Source organism: Paroedura picta, chromosome 15 (genome assembly GCF_049243985.1).
Source record: "Paroedura picta isolate Pp20150507F chromosome 15, Ppicta_v3.0, whole genome shotgun sequence".
Lineage (NCBI taxonomy): Eukaryota > Metazoa > Chordata > Lepidosauria > Squamata > Gekkonidae > Paroedura > Paroedura picta.
Window position 1 is genome coordinate 2748804 of NC_135383.1, and position 14884 is coordinate 2763687.

Consider the following 14884-nt stretch of genomic DNA (forward strand, 5'->3'; position numbering starts at 1 on the left):
AAGGAGGCTCAAGGTGGCTTCCAATCTCCTTCCCTTGCTCTCCCCACAACAGACACCCTGTGGGGTGGGTGAGGCTGAGAGAGCCCTGATATCACTGCCCAGTCAGAACAGTTTTATCAGTGCCCTGGCGAGCCCAAGGTCACCCAGCTGGCTGCATGCGGGAGAGTGCAGAATAGAACCCGGCCAGCTTAGAAGTCCGTACTCCTAACGGATTGTGTACGATTGTGGTATACATCCAGCTTGATATTGGGTGGTGACTAGTTAATCCTTATCTTGGGGTTGCGGGAGTGAATCCTGAGGGCTCGTATGTAGAGAGAATGGGAGGCAGGGGGTCGGACCTTTGGGGGCCCCTGCAGTGGAGAATTTGGCATGGTGGGGGAGACAGGAGCCCTGGGGGAAGCAAGCTTGGCTTCTCTTGGCTTCTCTGGGGCCACCAGGTGAGTGGAACGGGCTATAGGCAGGCCCCATTTCCCCCCCCCGTGATCAGGAGCTGTGCATTCAACGATCTGTGACAGAATGAGATCTTGCAGCCTTTTGCTGCGGCCGGCCGGGATTTCTGACAGTCAAATTCTCCCGGGGAGTACAGATGCGCCAACGGAGAGGTACGGCCTGGCGTACAGCCGCTGGCTTTCCGGGGGGCCCTGCATTTGTTTCCAAGTTATTGATTCTCCCCATAACTCACCGAGTGGCACGTTCCCGGGTCCTGTCCAGCACTGCAGCAAACGTGCATTTCAGTAAATCAGCGCCAGCAGCAGGCAAGCGCAGGGGCCAAGGCAGGAGGGATGCAGCTGGGACGGAGCACGTCTGATGGATCCCCTGCAAGGAGGAGGTTTCTCAAACCAGGGGGGAATGGAGCGTTCCAAGAAGGGGGCTCCAGAGGGGAGCGTTTGCACAGTCCAGGGGGGTGGAAGAGTTTCACAGTGCTCCCGTCGTCTCACTTTACGCCCTTGCGCAAATCAGCACTGGTTAGGATTTGGGTTGGTTGCCAACTCAGAAAATTCCTTTGCAGGGCTGTTGGGCTGGCCGAGCCATCTGCGGATGCCCAGGAATGAGAACCGAACCAGCTTTCGCTGTGGAGCTTGAACAGTTTGAGGGTAGTGACTGGACTGTAGCTGATTGTTAGCGTTTAGGGGTGATTTCTGTGGGGCAGATAGTAGCATGTGGATTTTTTAAAGGCCACACCGATGACTTCTTAGTTCCTTTGCCTGTGTAAGGCCCCAGGTTGAGTCCTGGGCGTCTGCAGACAGACGTTTCCTGGGATGCAGGTGATGGAAATTTCTGTCTCTGCGGGAGAGCAGCTGCCAGCCAGAGGAACCCGACAGCCCAGTGGACATCTTCATAGGCTGGCACAGGACAGCTGCCAAAGGATGCGCCGTTGAGATGTGAAAGGGTCCAGGGTTCCTAGAATCCAAGTGCTGGAGTTGCAGCATGCATTTCACACAAGGAAGGCTGATGCGATTCTTTGGTGGGATGCTGGTTTTGCTTCTGAGCTAAATCCTGGCAGAGGATGTGAGCTGCTTTCACCCCCGTCCAGGAAAGAGAGTCCCTTGTTCGAATGTCATATCTGCCACAATCCCGAATATCTAATATGATATCCGAATGTCGTATCTGCTGGATTAAGCTAACCCCACCCACCCACCCACCCACTCAGCAATTTTATCTGCCCCCTGGCGATACTAATGCTAGTCTACCTTGCAGGGCTGTTGTGCAAGATTGGAACATTACCTTAGACAATGCCATCTGCTTGCAGAGTCAGCCACCTGCAAACGCCCCTTGCTGGCAGCTGGACACTCTTAGGATCTCCTGGGTACATCATACACAAGCTCTATGACGGATGGAGGACTAGAGGGAGAGAGAGATAGATGAATAGCCGCCCTTGGGATCTCTCAAGCCACGCAAATAATCCTATTCTCTCGAGGGACATTCAGACATCTTAAACTTGACCCCCCACCCCGATCTAGTTTCCAAGCAGGTGTCTCTGGTCACTGCAGAGTTCTGCTGTTCACAGGGGGGGAAGTCTAAGGGGACCCCGGAGAGGGGCCGTGGCCTGCACTCTCTGTCCCCCAGCCCAGCTTCCCGGGAAGGTTATGAGAAGGTTACGCTGCTCGGCCTGTGTACCAGCCAGCTGATTTCATCGCGACCAGGGAAAGCGGCTTCTCAGGAAACACGCCTGGCCCTTTTACAGAGGGAAGCAGTTGGGTTGCGGCTGTCCCTGTTTCCTGCTCCTTGTCCCAAATAAATATCTGTTCCTTTTTGGGTCACACTTTTTGCCTTGGAGGAGCCTCTTGTGACAGCCCACAGCCTCAGTTAGGAATGAGGAAGAGGTTGAGCCAGATATTTGGTCCCCCAAACTCAAGAAGAAGAAGAAGAAGAAGAAGAAGAAGAAGAAGAAGAGGAAGAGCTGGGTTTTTTTGTGTCCTGCTTTTTACCACCCGGAGGAGTCTCAGAGCAGCTGACGATCGCCATCCCTTCCTTTCTCTCAGAGCTCTCCCAGCCCCACCTTCCTCACAAGGTGTCAGTTGTGGGGAGAGGAAAGGAAGGCGATTGTAAACCTCTTGGAGACACGAGACCTGCTGGGGGAACTTGGACCAGTCGTATTAATCACGTGGCAGAGGGACACGCAGGAAGCAAATAATTATATAAAATATGTAGCCAAAGACACACAGCGGTTATGCAGACTGATTTGACTATTCCCCCTAAATACAAATGTCTAAGTTTTCAATCCACTCAGTCACAGCTGGGGAGAGTTCAAAGCGCTCCGACACATCTCCCTGGAAAGCACAACACTCACATTCCTGTGACAAATGGGAAATAGTTTGGCAGGCTATACCCCAGTGGCATTCGGGCCCTGGTATTTCGCCCCATTTAAACAGCAGTTCTGCACAACTACCAAAGCCCGTTTGTACCCTAATAGCTGCCTTCGATTGTGGTTATCAGGCTATGGATATTGGGTGAAGCACATTGATGTTTGTAGCCATTCATTCCCTATATTGAAATTCTGTGAGTGTGTTTAAAATGTTGGCCGGAGCAGGATTCGTAGCAAGTCCACAACCTCCGAGTCAAAATGGCCCAGACCGCAAGCAAATTAGCATTCCAGAGTCATTGGACGGGTGAATAAAACTGGCCGAAGACAAAATGTCAAGCGTCCGGCTACTCGCAAGCCAAAGGAAGCTGAGCCGCCTCCCCCGGCCCTTCGTTTTGTGGCTGATTTTAAGAAATTAAGCGGTGATTACACGCAATCGTGTTTTGTTGCCGCAGGCTGCTCCCACAGCCCCAAACGGCAACAGAGATTTAAAATAAATAAATGACAAAGCATTGGAGCTTCATTAACAAGCTGCTGCGTTGCATTTTTCTGCAGTGGAGCGCTGGGTGGGGGGAGAAGATGTGCAATCTTAGTGTTGATGTTGCATTTCCACGTCGTCGTCGTCCCAGCACCTGGAATTCTCTGCAGCTTAAGAAAAATATCTAGAATTCTTACTGTTTGGGTGGGGTTTTTTTTTGGGGTGGGGGAGGTTACTGCCTGGCACTTTGGGGCTTTGGAAACCGGCTTATTTCTTCCCATTTCTTCCGACTGGCTGCATCTCTGTAGAACCCAGAGTAATTTCAGGAATAGGCTGCCTGGTTGTTCTATTCTATTCTCTTAAGCAGGGGCAGTCAAACTGCGGCCCTCCAGATGTCCACGGACTACAATTCCCATGAGCCCCTGCCAGCATTCGCTGGCAGGGGCTCATGGGAATTGTAGTCCGTGAACATCTGGAGGGCCGCAGTTTGACTACCCCTGCTCTTAAGCTATCACTGTCTTCTAGGAAAGGGTACACGGCTAGACACAGCTATAAAAGAAATGCAAAGGTTCCTGCATTATACAGGGACAGTATGTTTCACACTGTGGCCAGCCGGTTCCTCGGGAGGGCCAGCAACAGGGCAGAGAGGCCGAGGCCTTCCCCTCACTTTCGGAGGCCCCTCCTCTTGGAATCAGAGAATAACCAGGCGAGACGGACCGAACGTCGGATGCTGGAGATTAAAGCCACTTCTACTCATGACTTGTGTCCCTGCACAGAAGCGCACCGAAGGGAGCTCTGAGTCTCCAAAGCGGCTTGTCTTGAAAATCCTGTTCTCCAAGATGCTCCTGGATCCGAATCCGGCTATTCTCTTGCAGACCAGCATGTTTCCCCTCTGAAAAGAGCTGCGTAGAAGCAGGCGGTCACAGCTGCAGTTCACGGGCGATGGGAAGGGCCTGCAAGCCACAGCTGGCTCTTGGTGGCCCTGCGGGGGGGGGGGTTCAAGGCAAGACATGTTCAGACTTGGTTTGCCGTTGCCTGCCTCCACGTTGCCCCCCTGGACTTCCTCCAAGTCCTAATCAGGATGGACCCTGCTTAGCTTCTGGAATCTGACAAGATCAGGCTAGCTCAGCCCAGCAAGGTCACCAAAGTGTATCACACCCGGCCGAACCGTCCCAACCAGCCCTGCTTTTGGAGGTTTAGAATGTCAGCAGGTGGAGGGAAACGGTGGATCAGGCCCACTTTCAAAGATGCTTAAAATGTCACAGTGACTGGGATTGATGGCACAGTTCTCCAGAGCTGGTTCTCAGCCTCATGGGGAAAAGCACATCTCCCCCCCCCCCGAAAAAAAACAACACCATGCACAAACATTCTGTTTCTACTACTGATGTGGTTTTGAATTAATATGGTCCTTGACCAGCAGGGGGAGGCTGTTGGCCACAGGTGTGTCAAACACCTTTCCCCCATCAGCCAGGAGGACAATTTTGGTCACAGTAGCATATCCAGAACCCAAGACCAACAGTAGAGTATTCAGAGCATGTGTAAGAAGGGGGGGGGGGAGAGAATTTCTCCACGGCAGGTTACAAGAGCATCAATGGGTACCAGCAGTGGTAATTCAAGAGAACCTCCATGTTCAGAAGCACTAAACCTCTGAATCCTAGAGCCAGGAGGCAGCAACGGGAAGGTCGTGGTCTCTGTGTCCTGTTGTTGACTGTCCAGAGGAACTGGCTGGCCACTGTGTGGGACAGGATGCTGCACTAGATGGGACCACTGGCCTGATCCAGCAGGGCTTTTCCGATGCTTTTAGCATGCCAAAGAAAATAGATCGTGAAAAGGTTTGTATGAGACCAGAGCAGTCTCCTGCAGGGGTATGTGGACCCTAAGGAGGGGGTCTCGTGGGGCAGAACGGGGTGGTGGAATCCTGAGGAACAGAATCAATGTATACCTCCAAGATCTGATGCAAAACAAGTGATCATTTTGGGACCATTCGATTCTAGTCCATCAGCCCTTTAGAAACAGACCAGATTTCCAACCAATAAGCTTTGGAGAGTCAACCCTCACTTGATCAGATCATTTCGGACTCCACACCCTGCCTGCGAGCATGTGGCTGGCCACCGTTGGCACCAAGATGCTTGGCTCGATGGACATTTGGCCTGAGCCAGCTGGCCGGACCATTCTGAAGTCCACGCTCTGGATTCGGACTCTGGACCGGTCCACGCAGCCGAGCCAAGTTCTCCCAAAGAAAAAGAAAGTGGAGTTCACATTCCTCTGGTTTGCCGAGGTCACCGGGGTGACGGAACGAAAAACAGAATGAAATCACAGACAGCTCATCCTTTTGTGGCTTCCCCTTCCTCACCGCACTTACCTTCCTTCCTCCCTCTGCTGTGGCCTGTCTCACCTCTGAGTAACCAGTGAGTAACCAACTTTTGAATGCGGGACAAGTTCTCGTGAGTCACGCAGGGTGGGAGACTGTTTTTCAGCCCTCCCAGACATTGCTTTCTGCCGCATATACCCCTTCCACAAGAAAAGCTGTAAAACTTGGCATCCGTTTGCAACATGGCGAATTCCAGATGCCTCGGCCCACTTCTGCGGTCGCCGTTGTCCCCCGCCCAGATGTTGCGGCAAGAGCACACGGCATGACAACGTATCAGAGTGGTGTGCGATTCTTAATTACCCAGCGAAGATGCAGGACCTCTATGGCAATTGCTGTCAAAGGGGTACATTTGCACTTATTATTGCGCACATGAGCATGTGCACACACAGTACTGTTGTTTGGAGAAAAGATAAAATTGTTTCATTATCTAAGAACCGGTTTCTGGATTTTCAAATTGTCACATTCAAACGTGACCCACCAGTCTGTGCAGATGAGGACAGTCCGGTTCTGTGTCTTTTGGTACACAGAGACAAGGTTCTGTGTCTATGACTTAAGTGAGGAACTCAGATCTTCCCCTACTCTGAATATTTTGGGACTTTTCCACTCCCACCACTTTTGTTCAGTGTGACAAGAACATAGGGAGACCTTTGTTCCATCAGGCCAGCAATACCCCACAAGCAGGACGGAAAAGAAGCAGTCTCCTCTGTGGTTGCCCCCAACAACTGGGATTCCAAGATAGAGTGCCTCTAAACACGGAGGTTCTGTTTAGCCATCTTGATCAACCTAATTATCATTTGATGAGCAATAGTATTTTGGAGGGTTTTTTTTTTTTTTTTTGCCCTTCCTACAGTTTAATATTTTCCTGGTGGGTTCCCCAAAAAGCTTCCCTGAGCACTCCAGATGCCTACTTCAAAAGATGCCCAATCTTTTCAACCCTCTCCTTAATGTCCAGCCTAAACTTTGTCTCTCTGAGCTCTGGTCCCTCCTCAGAGACTCTGAATAAATCCCTTCATTCATTTAGCCTTTTACCTCTGCAGTATTTATAGACTCTCTGATCCTGTCTGGCTCGTCCTTCTCCCCGTAATTTCTGCTTTTCCAGGACATAGCGGAGTGTCTCTGCTTACGTCTCTCTGGATCTTGTGACTGCAGGGAATGGGGCATTGTTTCCCAGCGATATTTCCCCCTCGTTCTCCTGTCTTTGGCTTGTTAATGCTGAAAGGTTACAGAAAGTCATTTCACTTTATACATGGAATGGGGACCCCTTCCGTTTAAAACCCTTATTAGGGTTCTAGACAGTTTCCAGAAATGATCTTGCCAAGTTCACAGGAGAGAAAGAACGCTAATATTGATATTAAATTATGAATAATAAATTCTTCTTCAGGCCACTCTGTTTAGCTGACGGTGTTGGTTAGATTACTCAACTAAGCACGGTGGTTCCGTAATTAGGAGCGATTCGTAACCTCTTGAGTAAGTAAATGTCCCAGTTAAAAAAAATGGTTAAATAAATGATTAATTTTCAATAAAAGCAATGTTTAAAAAATTGCAGGTGATGGCCAGCCCCGTAATGGAAGAGGCGTTCCTATTCCCCTGGCAAGGCATGCCTCTTCTAAAATCCTTCTTCTGAGTTGTTGATTGTTCTCCCCACAGATTGTGGTTTTCTTATGAATAATATGATGTTCTTGACTTACTTACTGGAGCGGTTTGTAGGGTTTTCATCCCATGAATGTTGCAGCTTCCCCTTCGGCTGCAGGAGCATTTCATATCTTATTGATTTCACCTTGGTCACTCTATAATTGGAATAAAATAGGTGTTTAGGATTTATAGGTTTAGGCCTGTGCAGGAGAACCTTTCAAGGGTCCGGGATAAGTGCCCTGGGGAGACATTTCACCTTTGACATAAATGTCAATCCCCCCCTTGACTGAAGAAAGCCCCGATCAGCAGATGTGGTCATTTTTACTCCTTTAACATTTTCTTGCTGATGTTGGTTTGGGTCCACCCAGTTCTTGTTGCCCTCTTGGTTGATTCTCTTGTGGCTTTCTGAAATGCCATTGATAAGTACGTACCATCTTAACACAAAAATGCCGAAAACACACGTGTATGGGGAAATGCAAAGAAACACTCGCCTTTTTTCCACTCTCGTGTGAGAAGCAAAATCAAAATGGGAAATTACATCAGTCCGACATAATTCCAAATTTTGGTTTTACTCCCAATAAAACCTCTAGGAAATAACTTCATCCAGTTTAAAATTGTTGTCTTTCTGGCCAATTTTCATTTTTTTTTCTAAAGAAGGGTCTTTTCACTGAATGGAGGGTGGGGGGAAAGACAGATGCCCTTCTGTGATGCTTCCCGGGGACCCTGGTAGACAGTCTAGTTGTACATAAGGCTCCAAATCCGCCGTTCCTCAATTTTGTGTACAGCGAGAGAATGGATAGTGTGGTGTGAGAAGTAAATTAATGCAAAAATCCAAGTCTCCCGAAGTATTCACACACAGAGGAGGCTGCCCATTGTGTCTCTGTGTGGTTTATTGTTCTGACCCATCTACCTTGGGGTGGGGGGTGGGGCTGATAATATTGGCCTACACTGCAGGGCTGTTTTTGCTGGAATACCTCTGAAGTGCATGGGAACACTGGAAATGCTTTGTAAGTATCATCGGTCACGTCATTACTAGCCGTCGGTTTGTCAAGTTTAGACCGGCAAGGAGAAGGAGGGATGATCAGTCTTCTCTTCCTCAATGAAATCCCATTCCTTTTGTGGAGGAGGGACGGGAGCGATACACTCCGGTCAAATCTGTCTGGAAGCTCTTTTCCTGCCAGCCTGCATCATTGCTCAGTGGTGAGGGAAAATACGCTTTGTACCTGCTCAGGAACCCTTCCTTCTCTGCATCCAAATTTGAAAAAAAGGCTGCCGGGACTGATAATCCCTGGTATGAATAAACCCCTCTCCCACTTTCGTTGATGCTGAAGCACTATATTATTATTATTATTATTATTATTATTATTATTATTATTATTATTATTATTATTATTATTATTATTATTAATTCTTTTGTGTTTTAAGGGGCATTTATTATATTTTATTGACCTCGTAAACTGCTGTGAGACATCTGAGAGTGGCGGTATATAAATATAAACAAACAGGGGTCCGCAAAAACCAAAGCCGGCTTCGGCCTCCGTGATCCTGCTCTGAGTTCTAATTCTGTTGGTGACGGGATGTTTACCAAGGTGAACGGAATTCTGGGAACTGGATCCATTCATTCGCAAGAGGCAGGCCACCGTCTCTCTTCCTGGCCCTCCCCCCCAGTATATACAAGTGCAGCTCACAAGAGTGTCCGCATCATTAAAGTATAATTTTATAAGGATCACAATTGAATGATAAAAAAGCAGCAGGTACCTTGTAAAACTGGAGATCTTCAAATTGCAAGACAAAAAATCATTTCCTAGAAGTGCAGGGAGTCTACAGGTATTCCATCAGAAATTTGTTCCGCCTGAACGTGGAGGAAATCAGCGTGGGGAGCTGGAAGCGGTTTCTGTTTGTACCCTAACTGGAAAGAGATCCTCACACTGGAGAACGTGTCCCTGGAATCCAATGTAAGCAGGCTGCTGTTAGTATAAATGGCAAATTGGGTGCTAGCCAGGTTGGTGCAGGTAACCCAGTACAGCAAAAAATGCACTTCCTGGGTACCATTTCGCTTTGCGTCTTCTCCCAAAACTCTCTCTCTCTCTCTCTCTCTCTCTCTCTCTCTCTCTCTCATTCTGCACACAATGGATAGCTGCAAAAGCTCATTGAAACTGCATTATCCAAAATGTGCAGAATGTGGTCGTCTCTTGAATTAAGCAATTTTGGATTAAAAACCCAAGAGAGTATTTATCATCTTTCGCTATAAATTATCTGAATGTCAAATTGGGCGCTGGGCTGATATCACAAGTCAAAAATACATTTAAAAAAAAAAACGGTATTGGCAATGGCCTACTTTGCAGTGCTGTTGTGCAGAATCGTAAGCTAGAAGGAAGTCCGGCTTAAACAACAGTGCGGGGTATAGAATAACATTAATTAGTAACGCACAGCATGTTGCAGGGATTCAAAAGGAATACTAAGGGAGAATTGCTCCTCCGCATGGCTCTGCTGAAAGGGGACATGTGCAGGCGCACTGCTGCACATTTGCGCACGGCATGGCATTTTGACAGGGCCGTGGACAGGTAGAGCGCACGTATTTCAATATCGGACGGCACGTTTTGTTCCCTTTCTCTGCTGTATCGAGCATTTCTCTGTGGGTAGGACAGGGGGGAGGGGGTGTCCAGATGACCTTGGCAATGCTCCCATGCGCCCTTCAGCCTTGGACCGCCAGTGCCTCCTTCCTCCCCCCCCCCCGCCTTCCTCCTTCCGTGCCTGCTTTGGGCTCCTCTGGGCTGCGTTCCCCTTTAAGAGCTGCCAGCACATGCTGATATGCAGAACTCCTGCAGCCTGGGTTGCCGCACTGTGGGGGGAAGAGTGCTGAGCTGAGCAATTTGCTCTGCCAGAGATCCCGAACAATGTCATTGTGTTACGGGGAAGACACTGCAGTCAACTTTCCACACGCGCAGCCATCCAGCCTGCCTTGCCGGCTTCCTCGGCTCAGACACGGAGCAGCTCCGGACTGCCACCGACCCAGACTGCATGTAAGTAGCCCTCCCCCAGGTGCGCTTTGGGGAACGGAGAGGGAAGATTGTCCATGTCCATTCCTCCTTTTTCAGAAATCTCTTTTTGCCTTTGGATCCCCCCCCTCCCGTGTCCTTCCACCAGCTCTGCAAAAGCGAAGCATCCCCTCCAAGTTCTCTGTGGGGAACTCCTGGGGACCCTGTTTTCATCCTTGGGGTTTGAGGCCATTCAGGGCAAAAAAATGATCCCTTTTGGATCCTAGTGGGTGCATGACAGGGCTGGAGGTCGGACTGGTTGTAATTCTGTCCCCCTTTCCCCCTGCTTATCCCACCCTGTTTCTGTACCTGGCGACATCTGCTAACGCATAGATCCGAGGAGCGTTCACCAATGCTAGAAAATTAAAAAAATACCGTGTAGGTGATCAGAGTATTTCTGGTGTCTAAAGGATGCTTGGGCTTGCAAGGTTGCAGGTGCCTCTTGCCACGGAGAAAGTCACTATGAACTCAGTGGGGTTTACTTCTGAGTAAATACACACTGCCCACAGAGTACATTGCCTTGCTGCCATACATTCCGTGCATTATTGATGTTGGTAGAGATATAAATCTGATTTCCGGGAGGTAGGAGCTAGGGGTGGGAAGGAATACAAGGAGACTTAAATTTTTGATCGTCAGTGCTACCTGGCTCTGTCGCCCTCCCCCCTCGGCTCCTGGCAAGTCACACAGCTTGTCTTGCGGGTTCTTCTCTGTGGGACTTTGAAGAGTGGCGTTTGATTACTGCAGGGGAAAATTAGTGTCAGGATAAGTTATGAGGACAGAAGAAAATCCATTAGGGTTTTATTTATGACTTGCTAAAAGCTCATTGGATGACACTGCTTTTTGTTTCCTTTTCAAGACTTCCAAGAAGGGGGGGGGGAGAGCAATTTTTGGACAAAATCAGAGCTGGCTGGTATATTCTCATGTCTTGGTATGTCTAGAGGTCTCTGAGCATTGCAGACCCTCCACAGTTTAAGCTACCCCCCCTCCCCAGCTGCATTGAAAAGGATGCCGTTTTGCAGGCCTTCCACAGTGGAGGTCTTCCTCCGATCTGCAGCTCAGCTGTTTTATTGGGCCCAAGAGGGCTAGCAGCTTGGATAAGTGCTCCTTTTCGAAGCCTCATTCGGGGTTTTTAGAAAACCTTCTGCGGATTGGGAGAGCAGCCCTCCAGGCACGAGGGCCGGCACCCCAAAATGGAAATACTTGGGATTTCGACTGCAGTTCTGCCTCACTGTGAAACCTGTAAGGCTGCATTCTGAAGCAGGGTTGAATAGCAGGAAGACCTGTTGACTTCAGTGGCCTTGCTTCTGCGTAAACTCTTCAGGGATCCCTTGGCGCTGTGCTGCCCTTGTGGAGCATGAGTGACGGGGGTGGGGGTGCACCCCGGAATGTAGGAAATGTGTCACAGGATTTGGGGTTGACATTGCCCTTCTTAATAGCAAATTTTTGCATGAGACATAATCGGAGACTGCAACTGAGGGGGCTCGTTTAGTAGAGGGGGGAGCGGTCAGGATCTCTGGGGGTCTTTTCTTCTCTCACGTTGTCCCTGGAGCAAAATTTGGGTCGTTTTGCCATTGCAGCTTGCAGAAAAATTAGGAAGAGGGCAGAGCAGAAGGAGACGTTGAAAGGGACACCAAAGGAACCCGAAGGCAGGCAGATGGGCCAGGGGGGTGTTGGGGGCTGGATTGGGCCGCTGGGGTTCGTGGTTTGTGATGTCATGGCTGCAGTATGCTGCTCTTGGTTGCCGGGAAGGCTTTCCCAAATTATTCAAGTCTCTCCCCCTGGCTGCTTTGGCTTTGATGACTGCAAAGACCCCCCCCCCCAACTTCTGGCCCCGGGGTGCCTCTGTCCCAGCCCCTGGCTTTGAAGCAGTGACCGTCTGGATGCTTCTGAGAAGCTCCCAAGCAGGAGAGGAAGGGAAGAGCCCACCCTGCTGTCAATCCCTGGCATTGGATTATTCAGCGGTAGCCTGCCTCTGCACATGGAGGTTCCATTTAGCCACCCTGGCTCATACCTGTGGGCAAACCCCCTCTTCCATGAATTTACCATACCCTTTCCTTTTTTGAAAGGCTAATCTAATCGTCAATCTAGAAATGGTCATCCTGGTTTCTGCCCCATAGAAATCTGTTGGTGGTGAAAAGTGGCTTCCGAGACCAAAACACCCCAGGCCTGGAAGCCTAAGGCAGAAGATAGAAATGAAACACAGTCAGAGTGAGATGGTGTTTAAGAGCAGCAGACTCTGATCTGGCAAGCTGGGTTTGATTCCCCACTCCTCCTCCACAGGCAGGCAGCTGGTTAACCTTGGGCTAGTCACAGTCCTCAGAGCTGTTCTCGAGCAGTTCTCTCTGAGCTCTTTCAGCCCCACAGAGTGAGGTAGGGAAAGGTGTTTGTATCCAGCTGAGCTCCGTTGAGCTGGCTGGTGGGCTATTCTGACACCACTTCAGTCTAAGTAGCCACCTGCAAGGAGAGATGGAGCAGGCCATGAGATCCCATCATGAGCACCACATCCCTGCCAGGGAGGTTTCCTATGATTAGTCCCAGAGAGCAGCATCAAGGAGGTGTGGTGACATAAATCCATAGCAAGCTGTCGGGAGTTTGGTGGCACGTGGCGCATTCTTTCTGGCCTGCCACCACCACAACCACTGTGCCTCTGTGGAAGGACACGTGTGGCAGCCGGGCAGAGTCTTCAGCATCTCCAGTTACGGCAAAGAGCTGGTTTTATACCCCGCTTTCCACTAATCTAAGGAATCTCAAAGTGGCTTACAAACACCGTTCCCTTCTTCTCCCCATCACTGAGAGAACTCTGGCAGAACTGCTCTGTGAGAACAGTTCTAAGAGAACCACGGTCACTCAGCTGGCTGCATGTGGAGGAGGACCAGGGAATCAAACCCTGCTCGCCAGATTAGAAGCCGCTGCTCTTAACCAGTAATCCATCTGGCTCTTTCAGTCCTCATCTTAGACCTTTCTCTGCCTGCAAACCGAGGGAACAGCAGCCGATCCGAGTAGCCAAGTGTGGCCATGGGGGGGGGGGGGCAGGCTCTGAATCAGCAGAGAGCAGCTTGATGCATTCCCATGCTTGCCCATCCAAGTCGGCGGCTTGAACCCATTATATTAAAAATGACATGGCCTCCCCCCCCCTTCTCCCTACCGGGGAATGCCGCGCGTAGCTCACCATGCGCCAGCAGGACGTGGCTCCGTGCCAGAGGACCCGCTGCCTCCGTCAGAGGTCCGGCTATCTCAGTCCTGCCGGTGCTCGCCCGCTTGCAGCCTGGCCAGGGAGGGAGTGGAGCCGACAGGAGGGAAGTCTTTGGCCTAGGACTTGCCTGGGCTTGTTCAGTCCCCACAGCTGGGAAGGCCCCAGCCGGCTGGGCTCACAGCTCCCACAGCGCTCTCTTGGTGCAACGGCATTCGGGGGCTCCCTCCTCCGAGCCTCCTTTCTCGGCAAGGTAAATCTTTTTTCAGCGTCTTTGCAGCAAGCGTGCAGTCGGCGGCTACACCGGTCTTCCTGGTCGGTGCATGGCATGCGCACGGATTCAGAGTAAGAATACTTGGGGGGGCGGAATGTGGCATGTTCACAAGTGCTGCTTGGCGTGGGCCTATGGTTGCCAACCTCCAGCTGGGCCTTGTATTCTCCTGGTGACAAGGGATCAGTTCCCCTGAGCAGCATGGCGTCACACCCCTGCTGAACTGCCCGCCCCTCTACCTTCCCTACACAATCCCCTCCAGGCTCCAGGAATTTTCCCAGCCCAGGTTGGCACCCCATGGATACAGATTTTGCGTCTGGCTAGTGCTGTCCATTAAACTGCCGTCTGAGGAAGCCCCATTCCAAGTTCCTTTGAGTCCACAGACTGCTTTTTAGTACTGAGCTGATTTTTCACATGCAGGCCCTTTCCTGGCGTCCCACGAACTAGGCACAGCCGAATTATTCAGAAGGGCTTTTCTGTGCAGGCCATAAGGTAGCACAGCAAAAAGTTCCTTGGATCAATTATTAGCAACTCTGGTCTATCCTACTAGGTATGTAAGTTGGCTCCTACCGTGTGACTCTGCGTTCTTTACCACGCCGTGTAAAGTTTCCTTTGCTGCAGTTCGGTGTTTGTTGTGTGTGTGTTTTAAAAATGGCTGGTTGGCTGTATAACCCAAATCTTATTTTAATATTTATGGAATGTCCCCTCCTGCGGATTCTACTGACTCGCTCAGTTCCTGACAAAGGTGCTTGACAACTAGCGTAAATTAAAAATTAAATTAATAAATGTTTCTAAAGGCGTTTCAGGGGCTCAAAGTATTCTCCTAAAGGACCTTCAAAACCTCTTTCTTTGTTGGGGGGACCAAATATTAAGATGGATGGATGGATGGAGTTCTTGGAGCCAGCCAAATACCCACCATCATAACATCATGGCGCCACAGAGCTGAATATATCCCACAGCCTGACAACGTCGTGATGCCAGATTCAATTCAAGGCCCTTCCTGCCCTCGCTGTAGCCCAGCCTTTCTCAACTTTTTTGACCACTGAGAAACCCCAGAAGTGGCAGAATTGTGCAGAATCTGGTTGGGAAGCAGAGCTGTGT

At 50.1% G+C, this 14884-nt stretch overlaps 1 protein-coding gene across 4 annotated transcripts in view; it reads right to left on the bottom strand.

Moving 5' to 3' along the window:
• H6PD (hexose-6-phosphate dehydrogenase/glucose 1-dehydrogenase) overlaps positions 1-13594 on the bottom strand; it is a 33156-nt gene extending 19562 nt beyond the window's left edge. The window contains exons 1-5 of one of the 4 annotated variants that reach the window (XM_077312535.1): positions 13492-13594; positions 9043-9227; positions 7345-7439; positions 6682-6864; positions 1726-1842 (exon numbers count right to left, since the gene is read on the bottom strand). The gene's annotated coding sequence lies outside the window, so the exon portion shown is untranslated. Of the gene's footprint in view, positions 1-682; positions 1425-1725; positions 1843-6681; positions 6865-7344; positions 7440-9042; positions 9334-13491 lie in introns of those variants that run through there. The other 3 variants (XM_077312537.1, XM_077312536.1, XM_077312539.1) reach the window with 3 other exon arrangements.
• Between the last annotated feature and the right edge of the window lie 1290 nt (positions 13595-14884).